At 38.2% G+C, this 11,432-nt stretch overlaps 1 long non-coding RNA gene across 1 annotated transcript; it reads left to right on the plus strand.

The window, feature by feature from the left end:
* The first annotated feature begins 4,905 nt into the window (after window positions 1-4,905).
* On the plus strand, window positions 4,906-11,037 carry LOC120583806 (uncharacterized). Its single transcript, XR_005647871.1, has 2 exons — window positions 4,906-4,984; window positions 10,792-11,037. It is a non-coding gene; the product is annotated as an uncharacterized LOC120583806 (long non-coding RNA).
* The last annotated feature ends 395 nt before the right edge of the window (window positions 11,038-11,432 follow it).

Consider the following 11,432-nt stretch of genomic DNA (forward strand, 5'->3'; position numbering starts at 1 on the left):
GTCCCACTGATTATTGACAAAGGTATAAAAGCAGTTGAATGAAGGAAGTTTAGCCTTCTTACAAATGGTGCTAGAGAAAATGAACATGTATAGGCAAACAAAACAAAAAAAAATAAACTTAATCTAAATCTCACACATTAAAAAATTCAAAATGGATTTAAATGTAAAACATAAAACTATAAAACTTAAAAATAAAACAGGGGAAAATCTTTAGAATCTAGAGCCAGGCATAAAGTTCTTAGACTTGATATCAAAAGCACTATCCATAAAAGAAAAATTGATAAATTGGGTCTCATTAAAATTACAAATTTTTATTCTGAAAAAGCCTATGTGAAGAGGTTGAAAATACAAATTACAGACAAAGAGAAAATATTCACAAAAACATATCTAACAAGGGATTGATTTCTGGAAAATATAAAGAATTCTCAAAACTCAACATTAACGAACAAACAAAAATGAACAAAAGCCGTGAAGAAACATTTCTCTGAGGAGGTCATACAGTTGGCAAATAAGTATATGAGAAGATGTTCATCATCACTTGCTAGTCAGGAAATCAAAATTATGATCATGGTGAGATATCACTGCATATCCATTAGAATGGCTAAAATAATTTTTTTAAAATAGTGATAAAACCGGTGCTAGCAAGGATGCAGAGAAACTGGATCACTCCTACATTGTTGGTGGGAATGTAAAATGGTATGACCACTCTGAAAACAGTTTAATATTTTCTTATAAGGCTAGATATGTAATTACCATATGATCAAACAATTGTACTTTGGGAGAAATGAAATGAAAATCTGTACATGAATATTCATAGCAGCATTCTGTAATAGTTAAAAACTTGGAAGAGCTCAGATGGCCTTCAACAGGTGAATGAGTAAACAAACTATGGTATGTACATACCATGGAATACTCCGCAGTAAAAAGGAATAAATGTTTGATACATTTAATAACTTAGATGAATCTCTAGAGAATTATGCTGAGTAAAAAAGAACCAATCTCAAAAGGTTACATACTATAGATTCCTTTACGCAACATTTTGAAACGACAAAATTTTAGAAATGGACAACAGATTAGTGGTTGCCAGGAGTTAAGAATGGGAGGAAGGAAGAATTGGATGTTGTTATAAAAGGGCAACAAGAGGGATCCCTGTGGTGATGGGATGTTCTATATGTTGACTGTGGCGATAGACACATAAACCTATGTATATGATAAAATTGTATAGAAATAAACATCCACACACAAATAGGTACATATTAAGCTGGAAAGTATGAATAAGATAAGTGAATTGTATCAATGTCAATACTCAAGTTGTGATACTATACTATAGTTTTGCAATGTTACCACTGGGTAGAAAGCACTCTATTATTTTTGAGAACTGCATGTGAATCTACAATTATCTTAATAACAAATACAATTAAAAATGCTTTACTAAATAATGTAAATTTCTTTAATTTTTAAAGTTTCATTCTTTATCCTTTACTTGGTTTATTACACACATTTATAAGATAAAGTTATTTTGTATATTACTTCTTAAAGAGGAAAGAATACAGTAAGATGGATAAACATGCTTCCAACTAACAAAAAGTAAACAGGTGATTCTTGGTTCTGGTGTTTTTTCAGCTGAGTCATTCATATCAAAAAACATCTGTAATTAAAGGAGTAGAGATATAAAGAAGACCTCTATCTTAGATGTGGTCAGGAAGCGCTTTCTTTGATAATGAAGTGGTTAAGACCTTCTGTTCTTAGAATTCATATTGTGCACAGCATTACAGAATCGAAGGGACATACATATCTTTTCAAGTCTATCTGTTCTATCTTCCTACCACTGCAGAACTCTCTCCACTGCACTTGTAATAAACGATGATTACTGTTATTACTGTTAATAGCCCCAACAACATTATAATGGTATAACGACTCTGAAGATTATACTGAAAAGTTTGATAGAAATTATTTTCCTGAGCTCATCTTAAAATTTCTTCTTGCTCAATATTATCTTGTTATTTCTATTTAGTTCTTCCTTAAAATACCCTACCCATTACTTCCCTTGTAATTACAAGCTCATTGGGGTGACGCTCTTTCATTCTGCTTTCCTCTTCACTGCCTGGAGCATTGTGGGCAATCAGTTAATGCTGTTTCACTTTTGATGTTGACATCTTCAAATAGAGACAGGTGGCTTCACAAGTTAGGACAGTCATTTTATCTACCAGGATTAATTTGATAATTTGCTTCAAGCTCATTATAATATTGGTTATTCTCCAAGCACCTTGAGTTCTGAAAGATTAGTGCTGATAATCAGGCTTATTCATTCCTTTAAGACTTCAGAAATTCAACCCAAAGTGCTCAGAAATTTTTCATGAATTCATTGTTTACAGTGATATTTAATTTTAAAAATATATAAGGTCATAATAAGGTTGACATTTGTCAGTTAAATGTTGATAAATAATGATATTACTATTTTCAGGTTTACTTTTTATTATGTGATGCAGATCTCTAACAGATTAGCGTCTGAATTGGTAAATTTATAAACTCTTAAACAGAAAAATAAAGTGCATAAAAAAATTAATTAAGCAGTAATTGTACCATTTACTGCTCTGATGTGTTTGAAAAAGGAAATACACAAAATAACCAAAGCAATTTATAGGAAATACACCTAAATTATAATAACATTACAGGTTAAATAAACTAGAGGCTTTTGTCTGAAAGAGCCTATTTTCTACAGTACCTGTTAGAGCAAGGAGCTCAGTGAAGGTATTTACCTAGTGTTCATTGAAATAGATTTACAAACCCAGTATACACACAAATCTGTGATTGAAAGTAAATCTATAATGATGCTGCTGGTGCTGCTGATGAATCAGAAAACAAATCTAATGTAAATAGAGTTTATGTTGACCAGTGTCATCTTCTTTTTTTTTTTTTTACTTGCATAAAAAAAAGTGATAAACTCTTACTTGAGATATTTACCACCTTATCTGCAGGTAGAACCACTTCCTGACTTCAGAGGAATAGAAAGAGAAAATACACATGAGAGAGATCTGGTAAGAGGCAGTGAGAACTGGACCTGAGCCTTAGAAGCAGTTTTTCACGAGAAATGTGGCTTCACATTTGTACAATATGGAAGATTCCCCATGTGGGTTTCTGTTCTGCCACTTGGTCAACCTCATGGTCTCAAATTGCAGACCCAAACTTGGTATGATTCCTCTGGACCAACTAAATAATTTGTACCAAACTTAAAACCATGATAAACAAATTAAGGGCTTACTATATGCCCAAACTTGGGCAAAATATGGAATAATACCACAAAAATTTTTTAATGGTTCCTTACCTGGAGTTATGGAAGAAGGAGCCTAATGTTAATAGTATAACATGGGTGAAGGTAAGGTTAATTTAACAAAGGGATGTAGGATGAAAATGGGAAATGGAGGATGCAGAACAGGGGTTTCCAACTACTATTCCTGCTCTTCAAAGAACTTAGATATTAGGAAATGCCATTTTTCATCTTATCAAGAATGAGTCTTCAACCGCAATGGTTTGCCTTGAATTTTTCCCATAGATCTCCTTTTCAGTGGTATCTCTACTTAAGGCTGCTGAAATTAAGAGCAACTGGTAGAAAACACTTTATTTTCAGCAATACTTGACTGTCTCCTCTATTGTCCAAAAAGTTTTCTAATGCAAGATGTTCTTCAATGAAATCAGAAAATGTTGAACTTGATTTTCTTTTTCTGAATCCCTCACTGAACTTACATTTACCTAATAGTTAAATGTTCCCAGAAATCAGTTTAAGGCCTAGAACCAAATGCTCTTTGCCCATATCTCTGTACTGAGAACCTCTTTCCAAGAGATTCATGTAATATTTAACACTGCAACTGTAATAATGATGCAATTTAATTAACATATACATATTTATTGTCTAAATGTCCAAAATAATAGAAATCAGTGATCTAATGGAAAAACACTGGACCAGGTTTGTTTCATCACCCAGCTAGGTGCTGGCCTTAGATAAGTCACCAGACCTTTCAGCTTCCTCATCTATAAAATAGAGACTGTGCTAGGTAACACTCAAAGTCCCTCCATGCTCTAACACTCCTCAATTCTGCAGAGTACCAAGAAAGAGTAATCTTTTCCTTAATGATTTTAGTGTCCAATTATAAATCCCATTAACTGTGTGAATTATTTAAGGTTAATTATCATATTTGAATATAAGTGTTTGAACATTAAGGAACCATAACCAAAGGAACTTTAACATAAGGCCATGAGACCTCTTATTTAATTTTTAAAAAACTTTCTGTCTCTGTTTCAACTTTCAAGTTATCCAAACTTGCACTGGCTTGGATATGCTTTTCACAAGCTGTGTGACTCACCAGGAAGACAAAAGCAATAGATTTTGTTAGTATTTTACACTTTTTGCTGGTAAAAGAACCTAAGGGAAAATATGACACACAGTTGCCAACTATCATCTTGGAAAAAGATTGAAAAAGAAATTGTCACCAGAAAGGCAGAAAGGCAATTAATATCCTCAAGTTTTTTTTAATGTAGAATAAAGAATGATATAATTGGCAATAACGACTCATGAAAAGAATATTCATGCTATGACAGCAAAGAAAAAGTGCAAACAGTAAGAGGCCATGGCAAATCAAGAAGAATGTTTATACTGGTTTAAAAAGATCATCTTTCCTTGTCTATGTTTTACTTCCTCTTTAGACTGCTGACCTATTCTATTCCAATAGTGTAAGAGGCACTTTGAGAGGTTTTACTGACTGTGCATAAGTTTGCAGTTATCAGTAAACTTGGCCCCATGCCCCTTATTTAGGCAAAGAAAATGAAAACAAATTGTGTAATGCAGAGTTTATTTTAAAATCAAGTACTATGAGAAGAAAATATGTGTACGGGTATGTGAGTGTGTGTGCACGTACCCCAGCGAGACAGTTAATACGAAAACTTCAGAGAACCATGCCCAGGGACAGCACGAGTCCTCAGATTTCAGGTGATATTCCATCTCTTACTGCTTTTTTGTAGGTATTTTTATAACTGGCAACATAAAGGATAGGTTCTTAATATTTATTGTGGCCCATTTTGTCACATCGAATTAAAATGTCCTCCTTCTCGGAGGCACTACAGGTAGGTTCCCCAGATTTCTGAGTAGGTGTCAGCAGAGTGATAGCCTCTTTAATGATATTCTGGCTTTTCGTGCCCCAGGGTCTGTGACACACAGGTCCCTTAGGTGTTAAGAAGCTTTAAGACTTTCGTGATGGTGGGGTAAGGCATAGTAGAGAGAGAAACTTATGTGTTTAATTCAGCTGTTCTTATTAAACTCATTCATTGTGTTTTCAATACAGTATAAACCTTAGATGATTTCTGAATCGAATAGTCTGTTATACAAATTGCAATATGTTAAAACTTTATTATACTCTTTTAATCAAAGTGATCACCTACATGCTTTTATAAACACCGTACATCAACATTTGCAGTTTTTAGTTCTTCCTATATATTCTGTCATGTATGTACATATAAGTATAGTGTATGTTCTTTCCTTTTAGAAAACCCAGTATAGCAAAATGTGAAGTTGGAAAACAGATAACCCTCAAAGTAATTTTTCATATTACCAAATAATTCTTTACTTTCCAGAATAGTTTTACCACCCTAAAAAATCTCATGTACTTCACCTTTTCAATTCTTTCCCCACCCCAAATGCCTGACAACCACTGTTCTCTGTTTACCATCTCTACAGTTTTGCTTTTTCCAGAATGTTATATAAATGGAATTATACAATGTGTAGCCTTTTCAGACTGACTTTTTTCAATTAGCAATATGCATTTAAGACTCACCATGTCTTTGCATGATTTTTTTTGCATATGCTTTTAAGTCTTTGAGTGTGTTCCTACTTTCTAGTACAGGACAGACTCATCTGCTTTTCCTCCTCCCAACCCTGAAACCATTCCTTTTTTCAAGGAGCTGATTGGAATGATGTTTAGAAACCAATATCTGGGCACAAGGTGTATTTATCGCCACTGTCAATAAAGAGGGTTATGATGTGTATTTATTTAAATCATGGCTGAATAACACTGAATCCTCTGTTCCTAATCCAAAACCACAGGGTTCTCCCTTTAATGGAAAAGGATTCTATGTTCCTTACCTCAAATTAGTGCCTCCTAGTCAGGTGTGTTTCATGTTTTGTACTCAAGTTTGGGACCATTTATTTCTTTTTCTGCTCCTAGAGCGACTCGGTAAGGAGAAAGCTGATCAGTAGGCTGATTAGTTTTTATGGTGACCATTGTTTCCAAGCAAAATATAATAGTTTTCATTCCTTTTACCTGGCTTTGAAGGTGCAAACTGTTATTTCTTTTAGTACCAATTAAAAAAACAACAACACTTTTCAAAATGCTAAGTTCTTCACATGTCTCTAAGATTCTGAGGACAACCCCAACAAATACAGCTTTCTCCAAGGAGAGCAGAGGAGAGAGAAGGACAAGAAGGATGGTGGCTGACTGCCTCATGATCTCTTACGGCCTACATTTGTATTTCTTATATTTGGAGTCCTGGAACTAGGAGAATATTTCTGTTAGAGGATTAAGATACAGTATATTAACTATCCTTCTACCGCCTTGCATGTCAAGAGTGTACTGTGTAGAATGTCGTAGAACTTTCTATCTTCTTTGTCTCTGAAAGGCTGCCTTTCGTCAAAAGAAAATTGTTTTTCATAACAAAGATAGCTTAATTTTCAGGTGTCATTACTTAAAGTGGCAATGACGGAAATGTGGGTTTCCTGTTTTTTTCCTTTCTATGAAATCAGAGGAAGAACCAAAATGAAATGCAAATGAAGCTTTCTTTGTCTTTCTTCCACAGAGCTCCAAATTCAACATGAGAGCATGACAAGTTTTCTAGCAGCTGCAGCCAGGATTAACTGTACTATCTTATTCTTTTGCCAAATTCATTCCTGAAACAAAAATGAAACAGGCCTCTCCCTTTGTAATCTTTGGAAGTGAGAATGAACACGTGGTGCAGAGAGGTCTGTGCTTGGGAAAATCTGGGCTCATGGCCAGTTTTGCCTCTTTGGGCCTGTGGCCTTGGGCAAGGCACTGGCTCTCCCTGTTTCCTTCTCTGCAAAAAAGAATAAAAGTCACTGCCTTGCTTGCCTCATAAAGGTGTTTGAGGATCAAATTAAAATGTGATAAAGTCAAAAAGCTTTGTGAACTCCAAAGAACTATAAATACAAGGTGTTAGAAGCAGCTGAAAGTAAATGATGAAACAATTTAAGTAATTCCATTCGCCTTGAGCTGTGTGAGAGTATTAGATATTTTTATTTCCCTGTGGTAAAGGAAGAGAAGGCAGGGCTGGCTTGTGGAAGATGGTGCATTCTTGTCTCCCCAGGTAAATGGTCTCATGGACCACTTTCTGGAGAAAGCAAGAAACACTTCGGGTTTTGAGAATGCCACTGTGAGGATGAATCAGGATTCAACAAAACGGAGACAGAAAGATGGCAGGAGGGATCAAGTGTGCTCTAGAAATACCAGAAGTGGATCAAAAGATGTGGCCCAGAGGGGGAAGGAAAATAGAGAAGCTGAGCCCGTCACAGGGCAGAGGAGGGGCTCTGCCTGGGGCTCTCGTGGGAGCCTACAGCTGAGGGAAAGGAGCGGGGAAGGCCCTTCCTGGCTTAGAAGCAAAGGAACCAACAACGCATAGGCCAAACCTGGAAAATCAGCTGGAAAGGGGCTTGATGTCCTAGACCAGTGGTTTTCAGACACTTAAAATTTACTGATTTATGAGTGTCTACTGTGTGCCAAGTATAAGAAACGGGACCCTGTTTTTAAATGAAATGTTACACAGGATCTCATTGTGTAAAGCTGAAGAAATTGAAGCTGCTTTGTTGAAGTGAGGTTTGGAGGTCCCAGGCCCACTCAGTTTCTCTCTGAATCCTGTTGGCTGCTCCTGAGACACCTCTGCAGGGAGTCTGGGCTCCATTGAGAGACAGAGATAGGACTATTCATCTTTGTTATAGCTTTTGTGCCTTGCACATGTTAGGTGCTCAGTATTTCCTGAACAATGAATGCATGAATGAGATAGAGAGTAGGTGGTCTTTGGGAGAGAATTTAGATAATGAGTTCAGTGGATTCTGTCACTACATTGTGAGGCTGTAACTTAACCATCTATGCCTGGTTTATACATAAAGGTGTCTCAGGCTTTAGACATGGACTGGTGGTTGGATCACAGTGGCTAGCTTGCCAGAGGTTGGAGAGCTCCCTGGTCAGGAGTGTGTGTCCAGTCACAGGAATCAAAGTTGTAGAGGGTAAGACAAGCCAGAACCAGAGGACACTTCTATGGAAAATATCTTGGTTATTTCATTATGAAAGCACAGCCAGCCCATATCCTTTCTCTTACAAAGAAGGGCAGGCTGTCTTCAGAATCGCAGACCACAATAAAAAAGCCAGCATTTACTGGGTGCTGACTGCTTGCCAAGCACAGTAATAAGCCCTTTACTCTGTGTAGTGGATAGAATAATGTTCCCCCAAAGACGTCTGTGTCCCAGTTCCTGAAGGCTGTGACTATGTTATGTTAGATGGCAATGGCAGAATTATCATTGCAGAAGGAATTAAGTTTACTAACCAGCTGACTTTCAGCTGGGGAGATTACCCTGGACCATCTGGTGAGCCTCGTATAATCCCAGGAGTCTATAAGTGAAAGTGAGAGGCAGGAGTCAGTGTCAGAGAAGGAGAAGTTACTACAGAAGCAGAGGCTGGAGTCACGTGATATGAGGGCTCCAATGGCTGTTGCTGAATTTGAAGGAGGAAGGAGGCCATGAGCCAAAGAATGTGAGCAGATTCTAGAAGCTGGGAAAGCAGGAAAACAGATTCTCCTCTAGAGCCTCGGGCCCTGCTGACACCTTGATTTTAGCCTAGTGAGACCAGTTTCAGACTTATGACCTTCAGAACTGAAAGATAAAAAATGTGTGTTGTTTTAATCCACTAATTTTGGGGTAATTTGGTACAGCAGAAATCGGAGACAGACACAGGTTTTTCTCACTTTACCTTCACAGCAGCCCTATCAGGTCGGTGCTTAATATTGCTATTTTGTATATGAGTAGACAGATGCTTGGAGAGATTGACTCACTTGACCCAGAAGCGAGTGGGGCCGCCTGACTCCAGAGCTGGCTCTCTCAATCACACTGCCACCTGGAGATGGCTTTACTTCTTCATTTCACAAATGAGAAAACTGAGTCCCAGAGATGTGTCCTGGTCTGTCCCAGGTTACACAAGTTGGTGACAAAGCTCATGTGCCCCACGAGAATGGTGTAGATGGGTATTTCAGAGACATACATGTGCACCTAAGTCACCAGGAGTCTTGTTAGAATGCAGGATCTGATTCAGCAGGTCTGGGTTGGGGTCCAGGTCTGCGTTTCTAACCAGCTTCCAGGTGAGGCTGATGCTGCTGGGCCTGGAGTAGCAGGCTGCAGGTGGTCCCATGTCCTGCTCTGGGGACTCCGAACAATCCAGACTCGTTGGAGAGCTTTGAGCATCTACTGGGATGAGGGGGCACTAGAGAAGGAAGGAGAGAGGATCCTTAGAATGGAGGAGACAGGAGCAGATGCCTCAAAGTTCTGTGGACAGTGAGATTTAGGGTCTCAGAAGGGAAGGGCAGAGTTAAAGATAGACTATAACTCTTTGTGATCCCTTTGAGAAATATGTCACACAAACGAGATTATTGTTGTTATTTGAAGTCATTCGAAACTAGCAGGCATCACGATTGCCTTTATTCTTTTATGGGACAACACTCAGGTCGAAGACATTCCTTCTGCCGCCAAGATTAAGATAGCTTTATGTGATTGTGGAAGAAAAGCAACAGTCTCCATTCCTTACCATATGTTTCATGTCATTTTTTTTTTTAAGAGAAAAAGAAGACAGTCTGTTAATTTTCCGAGAAACAACTCTAAGGCTTTGACAGAATCAAAGGGCTTGTGCTCCTGGCCCTGTCCTCTCCTCGGCCCCAACACCACTGGCCCAGCAGACTGCAAACTCAGGACTGGGAGAGTAGTTCACTATAACACAGTCATGGTTCTCTAAGGCTTCATTTTGTGCTTCATTAAAAAAAGAGAAAAATATCCCACCCCCATTTGTGTGGGAGTGCTGGGATATGCTCTCTAACCTTCTTCACTGTGGTTGCAGAATTTCCAGCTGTCTGTGGCTACCAGAGCTGCCTGAAGGCCAGGAATGTTCTGGTTTCATTTTGAAACAACCAGTCACACAAGCAGCTTTTCTTTCAGATAAATGAACTCAGAGATGAAGCAAATGTTTGGCTGAGTGTTTCCTAGGGGTATAGAGTGGAAAAATATGCCTCTATATGTTTACAATGGCTCACAAATGAAAGAATTTATTTTTGCTCATCTGACTCAACACTATTAACCTAGGTGAGCAGGTGCCAGACCTACCCTGATCTGAGCCTGGTCACCTCCCCACCCCCACCTTCCTCAGGGCAGAGGTTACAACCTTTCGCCTCAGGTCTGGTGGACTAGAGTGCCAGGCAGAGGGAATGAAGCTTAAGCTGGGGACGCCTCCCTTACGCTGGCCTTTCTAAGGACTTGACATTGGTTATCATAGTCATATGATTTTTATAAAATTTGCAAGAGATATTTTAACCACAATCAGTGAAGACCCTATTTCTTCTACTCTGATTTCCCTTCCATCAATTCTGCCCCATCTGTCAGTGGCACTGGGTATGTCCATGGGCATTTTAGGGGCAGTTGAGTTAATTTGAGTCCAGTGAGAGGTGTTTATGTCTGCCATTGTCTCTTCCATGCAGTTAAGCTATCGCTCACTCACTGGGAGTCGTGACAGGAAGGTGCTGGGACAGAGGTCATTTCCAGACACGGACATGTTCTGCGCATCTGGCTCTGGAAGTGAGGAGAGTGGAGGAGAAACAAGGTTTGAAATGTTCAGAGCCAGAAGACAGTCTGTGGAACATTCTTCCAATCATCAGTAAATGGAAGATTCAGTTCTCAGTGACACCTAGTCAAAACACAAGTCCTTTCCTGTCAGGAATGCACTCCAAAACGCAGCATAGACACTTATAACGCACTTATAACACTTTTTTTTTCTTGCATGCATTGAGGGGAATCACATGCAACAACATTCATCAGACTTCCTGAGTTTGCAAGTAACAGCATGAAGCAGTGCTGCAAATGCAAGGTATCTGCAGCAGTTTATAACTGAAAAGGACAAAAATAGAAGAGTTTTAAAATACAGTACAACAATCTTAAAAATGTACATGACTTCACCAATAAGGACTTGGAAACCAGGGAGAAAGTTTTCTAAGCAACCAATTGTGGAAAATAGATTTCATTCAACCCTGCTAGAGGATAGACTGAATTATGTTTCTATTCTCTCTACAGATAATGACAAAATTTTATCACATGGATCTTCCCATGGTGCTAATATATCACT

The sequence above is a fragment of the Pteropus medius genome, unplaced genomic scaffold (genome assembly GCF_902729225.1).
Source record: "Pteropus medius unplaced genomic scaffold, Ma_sr-lr_union100, whole genome shotgun sequence".
Classification (NCBI taxonomy): Eukaryota; Metazoa; Chordata; class Mammalia; order Chiroptera; family Pteropodidae; genus Pteropus; species Pteropus medius.